Genomic DNA, 7500 nt, shown 5'->3' on the forward strand with positions numbered 1-7500 from the left:
TCTCTCATCGTCGTTCAAAGCATATACTGCGCTGTCGTTAAGGAGCCTGGTAATGAATTTAAGTCTTGACCTTTGATCCGTTCTGGTCAATTATTGGATCGCTGCCATTTCTGGGTCGGTTTCAAGCCGCCCATGCACTTAGTATGAATCTGGTGTTGCTTTTGAACACATGCTGTTGTCGTCTGTACTGTATATACAGTATGATTATGTACAGTAACTTCATGAACACGTCATGATGATAGGGATGGGTGTCGGTCGGGTTTCATCCGACCGAATTACCGGTGCTAAACCGGTAATTCTTTTAAACGGTGCCAGAGCCAATACTTTGTCAATGACATAAATTGCTTTTTTTCTTTCTCTGATTGCATTAAGTGACATTAAACGCACTTTTTAATGGCATCTCATACTCATTCAGATCCAAAACTTTGAATATTCTGTCCACACTTCCATGCTGTATTTGATGTGGTATCATAATAATAATAATAATAAAACTTTATTTGTATAGCACCTTTCATGACATGAAATGCAGCTCAAAGTGCTTTACAGAACAATGGAGAATTAAAGAAAAGCAAGGCAACGACAGTAATGCAATACAGTGAGGACATGAATAACAAAAACTAAAATAAAAACAACTAGATCAATTAAAAGCAATGTTGTAGAAGTGGGTCTTGAGCTGAGCTTTAAAAATCTACAGAGGCTGCCTAAAGGTACAGTGGGAGCTTGTTCCATGCCGACGGCCCGTAGAAGCAAAAAGCTGCTTCCCCGTATTTTGTAGTTGCCATTTTTTTAGGCAAAGCGAGCAGGCCAGCAGTGGAAGACCTTAGCGGGCGGTTTGGGACATATTTAGGCAGGCAGTCATGTAGGTAGGAAGGTGCGAGACCATTGAGAGCTTTATAGACAAGTAAAATAATTTTAAAATCAATCCTAAAAACAACCGGAAGCCAGTGCAGTGATGCCAAAACTGGAGAGATAACTGGAGAGATAGGAGAGATAACTTGGCCTAATGCAGATGTTTAAAATAGAAAGGAGAGACTCCCCCATCTCTCTCCCCCATTTCCGGTCAGCCTACTGTCTGTCCCTCTATAAAAAAATATAAAATTAAATCGCATGACATTTAGTCGACCAAAACTAGACTAACACTAAAACATTCCAGGTGACTAAAATGTGACTAAAACTAAATTAAAACTATTCAAAAGACTATTATAGACTAAAACTAAAATCTAAATGTGAATGCCAAAAACAACAATAATCCTCTATTCATCATGATAGCAGCCTCTAATCCACTGTAAAAGCCCTGTTCATTCAACTCTGAGATAAAAAAAAAAGAAAAAAACCAATGGAACCAAATGGACCATTACATGCAGCTCCATTTGGGCTCCAACTCTCATTGTAACAAATGGGATAAATTAACGCTGTGGATCGTGCCGTGAAATCCTTCCGTCGTCCCCGATCCCAAACTGTAATCCATCAGAGTGTCCATTTAGAAGATGGACTCTTTGTGGTCCTTTTTTTTTTTTTACACATTTTACACGTTAATAGAAGACCAGTTCCAGTTGTGCGTTGACATGACACCTTTAACCCATACTGGGCGGGCCGGGAACCCCTTTAGGTGTTGTAAGCATTATGTTATGCTTTAGCTATTGAAAAATAGCAGATCTACAAGCTCATAGCGCCGCGCTACAAGCTTGTAGGTCTGCAAAAAAAAAAATATCTTGAAAATGCGGCACAAATCTTTGAATATATATATTCTTTCAGAGCGAACGTTTTTAACTCAAATCTTTGCTTCTGGGGGGGTTCCTGGAACAACATATTTTCAGATGGGGGTCGGCGGCATATTACATATCATTTTTGGGGTCCTTGACATGAAATATTGAGCACCACTGATACAGAAACGAAGATGAGGTTTTTCAGAAAACTAAAGCCTAAATGGGTTAAAACAAAATTAAGCTAGCGTTAAAGCTTAAAGCCACTATGTAACGTTCATCGTCTACCACGGATGTGAACTCCCAGTTCTCCTGCGCTGAGTGAGTGCTGACATTCTTAACCATTGAGCTCATAATTGTCTCCACCAGGCCGAAGGCATGGGGAGAGAGTATGTTTTGCACTCCGTCCGTCCGTCCGTCCGTGTGTGTGTGTGTGTGTGTGTGTGTGTGTCCGTTAGCAGCTAATCTCGGCCACCGTTAACCCGGTCCATGCCAAATTTTGCACACACACTCCCTGGATGCCAACGATGAACCTCTGCCCCAAACCTTCCAGAACGGCCTGTTATAGCGCCACCAGGAGGCCGCTTTGTGCAAAACAAGTTTTTGCACAGCACACCTACAGATTTTGTCCAAACATCACGCAAATTGGTACACAGTCTCTCTACAGCCATTCAACCAAACCGGTCTTTCAGATTTCTCACACTCCATCCTGATTGGTTAAGATTGGCTTCCAAAGTTCACAGGAGTGCTCAGTTTCAAACAAAATGCTGCAAATCATGAACACATCGCGTGATTTCCGTGAAATTGTGCACCCACATTCCCACTAGGCCGAGGACAAAATGCCACATGAACAATTTCAACTCAACCTCAAGGTGGCGCTATAACTGGCCGAAAAGTGTTTTTACCTCTAACTGCACGGATCTGTGGATAACCTGGTGGAGACCTGTGCCCAGAAGGGCACTTTTTCTAGTTCATACCCTGTTCGCTCAGGGGAGGAATTGAATCTTTGACCTGCAGGTCAGGATTCGGGTCAGATCCTGTGTCTGAGTGAGATGTGACCTTTGACACTGCTATAAACGTCTCAATAGAAGAGCAGGGCCGACAACATGCATACAACCAGCTTATGGCAGCTTATAAACTGTCATTGTGGACGTGCAGTCGGGTTGCAAGTGAAGGTATGAGCGTGGGAATAAAGGGACCTTTCTCGGCCCGACCCCCCTCTCACTCCCACTGTTTATATTGGGTTTAGTTTCCAAGATGGCCGCAGCTCCAGGAGGGGGTGGGGCGGAGGTGAGCGGGCGGGGTCGACATAATGCCCTCACTGAGCTGCGTTCAAGACACTTGCCTCGTGTCCCGACACCTGACTTGTGTCTGAACACAGCTTTGATGGATGTGTTCTGCCCCCCCCACCCCCCATCAAACGAAATGTTTGGCCAAACCATATGGGCTTCCATTGGAAATGCATTGGAGCGGCCATTAAACACAGACACAAGACAGTGGTCTGGAATGTGTGAACGCAGCCCAGTAAGGAAACTAAAACACAATATAAACAATTCTGACCTGAGATCAGATTCATACGAGTTTTCCACTGGACACACACTGGTCTGATTAACCCATTCTGACCCGAGATCAGATTCTAAAAATGTCAGTCGTTCTTCGATTTTTCAAAAATGGCAGAGCTACAAGCTCGTATCGCGCCACTCGGTGGCGCGATATGAGCTTGTAGATCTGCTATTTTTCAATAAATAAAGCATAACATGATGCTAACACCAAAATGGGTGCCCGGTCAGAATGGGATAAACAATTGGAGAGGGGGTGGTGCCGAGAAAGGCCCTTATTGCCTTTCCTCAGACTCTGAGCAATGTGTAAGCCACCCGGTGTCAGTGTGCTTGACTATTGCCTGTGTATGTGCGTTATGAGCTATGGAGCCTCGCTGCAAAGTGCAAACCAGACACAAGACAGGTGTCTTGAATGTGTGAACGCAGCCCAGTCCAGTAAGGGGTATATGTCAACCCCCACACCCTCACCTCCGCCCCACCCCACTCCTGGTGCTGCGGCCATCTTGGAAACTATAAACACAATATAAACAATTGGAGAGGGGTGCGGCGGGGCAGAGAAAGGCCCTTATTGCCTTTCCTCAGACTCTCCTTCTGTCGTATGTCCTTATAGACCTTCAGCTCCGTTGCAGCAAGCCAGTCACAGTGTGTCATTGTCTAGGTCAATTAGCCCATTACAGACGTGTTCCAGTCTGTAATGGGTCCCCACATTCGCAGTGGGCACTGTCTGTCTGTGCCCCACTGCCAATGTGGGGACCCCTCAGACTCTGAGCAATGTGTATTCAGTGTATTTGACTATTATATTGCCTGTGTGTACTGTATGTGCGTTGAGCTATATGGAGCCTCGCTGCAAAGTGCAAAGCAGCTTTCCGTCCTTAAGAATGTCTTTTAGCGAAATGGAAACAATCAACCTAAAAGGAATTCCAAGTGGAGTCGAGCTCTGCTTGAGGAAACCACGAGCATCATGCAGGGTCGAGAGGATATCTTCCTCTCACATTTAAGCAACACGCTCTCAACGAGAAAGAGGGTTTCTCAGATACTCATGACGATAATAGGAGGTCTAAGCTATCATCTCTCAGGAAGTCAAGCTAAGGGGGCAGCGGGGGGGGGATTCGCACTTCCACTGAAATCAAAACCTTCAATTCCCTAAAGTGCATCCCTAAAGCGGCCATCAATACTTAACTCCATCCAGCCGTGTCGCTCAAACACCCACCCAAAGAAATATAGAACTGAGTGCCCACGTTGTCCACAGGTAAAAAATACATATTCATACCCCATATGGTCAATCATACTACAAACTATGAATCGCCTCTGTCAGGCGTCCATAACTGTGACTTTTCAGGATTCAAAATCAAAAGCGTCAAAAGTAGCAGATCTACAAGCAAAATATGTAATTTAAAAAATAGTACATACATGTGCAACTGGTGGCCCACCTTCACTTAATGCGGCCCACAGGTTAATATCAGAACACTGATATAATATTGGTTCAGCTGTTCCACAACATGCAAACATTACATTACTTCAGACTAAATTAGTAGCTCAATGCTCAACACAAGTGTAGCCTATAATTAAAGGCATTTTAAATTACATAAAAAATTAAATAGCAAAAGATAATTCAAGATTTCAATTTGAATATACGACAGCAATGTGGCCCCTCTGCAGTGAGTGTGGAAATATAGTGGCCCTCTCCATCGTCAAAGTTTCCCTACCCCTGCTGTAGTATACATAACATGGGCAACTGGTGGCCCCGGGGTCCCTCACCTTCACTTAATGTGGCCCTCAGAAATATGATATATTATTGATTTCACCTGTTATAATTCCAAACATGACCGGCTTTAATTATTACTTCAGTAATGAGTAGTATTAAAAATGTATTGCCTTTTTGTATGTCCAATGTATTTGTATTTAGTTCATAAAGTTAACAGAACTATAAAGGCATTTGAAAGGTATTAGCAATTAAATAAAAAAACATACTTTTCAGGATTGCAATTTAGAAATTGCAAAAAAAAAGAAATCAGGTTTTCCATGCTTGTAGATCGGCCCCTCTAAAACGAGATGATGCATCTCAAGGGGCTATCCTCTAAAGGAAATAAAGATTTCAATATATATTTTTTGCTACAACACTAATATGCAATGGGAGTGACTTTGAGTGTGGAAATATAGTGCCCTGTCCATCGTCAAAGTTGCCAACCCTGCTGTGATAAATCTGATATATGATAAAATAATATCATAAATCATAAATATGATTTTAAAAAATCACACCGTGTGAAGTAATGGGTGCTTTTACCAACCCTTATCATCTTTCATCATCGCGATATCATGACATAAACAAAAACATCACATTATGATTATCAATTATTATGATGAACGATTAATTAATTATTGTTTAAACTGTGAAAATAGATGATCATTAAGTTCACAAGCGTTGCAATGACACACACATTATGAGCTTGTAGAATGTAGATCATCTATTTCCACTATTCTTTGTACGCCACCATTGAAATTTAATATAGGGCTTAAGTGGTTACTCTGACTAATCAATTTTGTGATGAAATAAATCCTTTAATTATATATTTTGTGTGTGTGTCAATAGGATAAAAAAAACCTGCTTAACCTTTATGAGCAAGATTAATGGGTTATTGGTTCTAAATAGGCTATTGGGTTTTTGATGAATATTTTGGGTTTATTGCCTACAGCCCTATATAACCTATATATTATTCAATTAACCATTAACCTATTACGTTATTGGTTTCTAAATATAAATATTTTTCGATATAGTTTAGGTTAATTGCCTAGCCTATTCCGTAGCCCAAGGGTTCCCAACCCCCCTCCCAAAATCATATTTGAACTGGGGACCCCCCCCCCCCCCCCCCCGCCCCTGACAAGCACTCTTTCTTACTTAATATTTGACAATTTGGTATTAAGAAGGTCTTACAAGTCAGAAATGTGCACAATGTACCCAATACTGCACGCGTTAGTCTGACCAGTGTGATCTAGTGTGAGAGTGACGACACTAGCGTCAAATGTTTGGAATATATAGCCCATAGCACCCTGCTTTGTCTCAATGGGATAGTTCCAATGTTTGGAACTATAGCCCATAGCACCCCGCTTTGTCTCAATGGGATAGTTCCAAATGTTTGGAACTATAGCCCATAGCACCCTGCTTTGTCTCAATGAGATAGTTCCAAATGTTTGGAATATATAGCCCATAGCACCCTGCTTTGTCTCAATGGGATAGTTCCAATGTTTGGAACTATAGCCCATAGCACCCCGCTTTGTCTCAATGGGATAGTTCCAAATGTTTGGAACTATAGCCCATAGCACCCTGCTTTGTCTCAATGGGATAGTTCCAAATGTTTGGAATATATAGCCCATAGCACCCTGCTTTGTCTCAATGAGATAGTTCCAAATGTTTGGAACTATAGCCCATAGCACCCCGCTTTGTCTCAATGGGATAGTTCCAATGTTTGGAACTATAGCCCATAGCACCCCGCTTTGTCTCAATGAGATAGTTCCAAATGTTTGGAACTATAGCCCATAGCACCCCGCTTTGTCTCAATGGGATAGTTCCAAATGTTTGGAACTATAGCCCATAGCACCCCGCTTTGTCTCAATGGGATAGTTCCAAATGTCTGGAATATATAGCCCATAGCACCCGCTTTGTCTCAATGTGATAGTTCCAAATGTTTAGAATATATAGCCCATAGCACCCCGCTTTGTCTCAATGGGATAGTTCCAAATGTTTGGAACTATAGCCCATAGCACCCCGCTTTGTCTCAATGGGATAGTTCCAAATGTCTGGAATATATAGCCCATAGCACCCGCTTTGTCTCAATGTGATAGTTCCAAATGTTTAGAATATATAGCCCATAGCACCCTGCTTTGTCTCAATGGGATAGTTCCAATGTTTGGAACTATAGCCCATAGCACCCTGCTTTGTCTCAATGGGATAGTTCCAATGTTTGGAACTATAGCCAATAGCACCCTGCTTTGTCTCAATGGGATAGTTCCAATGTTTGGAACTATAGCCCATAGCACCCCGCTTTGTCTCAATGGGATAGTTCCAAATGTTTGGAATATATAGCCCATAGCACCCTGCTTTGTCTCAATGGGATAGTTCCAATGTTTGGAACTATAGCCCATAGCACCCTGCTTTGTCTCAATGGGATAGTTCCAATGTTTGGAACTATAGCCCATAGCACCCTGCTTTGTCTCAATGAGATAGTTCCAAATGTTTGGAA

The 7500-nt window shown here is 42.2% G+C and overlaps 1 protein-coding gene across 1 annotated transcript in view; it reads right to left on the reverse strand.

Annotated features, from left to right (window-relative positions):
• Positions 1-7500, reverse strand: part of LOC310866868 (voltage-gated potassium channel subunit beta-2-like) — a gene marked incomplete at both ends in the record, with an annotated part of 126694 nt that overhangs the window by 117991 nt on the left and 1203 nt on the right.

This window comes from Protomyctophum parallelum (genome assembly GCF_964188405.1).
Source record: "Protomyctophum parallelum genome assembly, chromosome: 1".
Classification (NCBI taxonomy): Eukaryota; Metazoa; Chordata; class Actinopteri; order Myctophiformes; family Myctophidae; genus Protomyctophum; species Protomyctophum parallelum.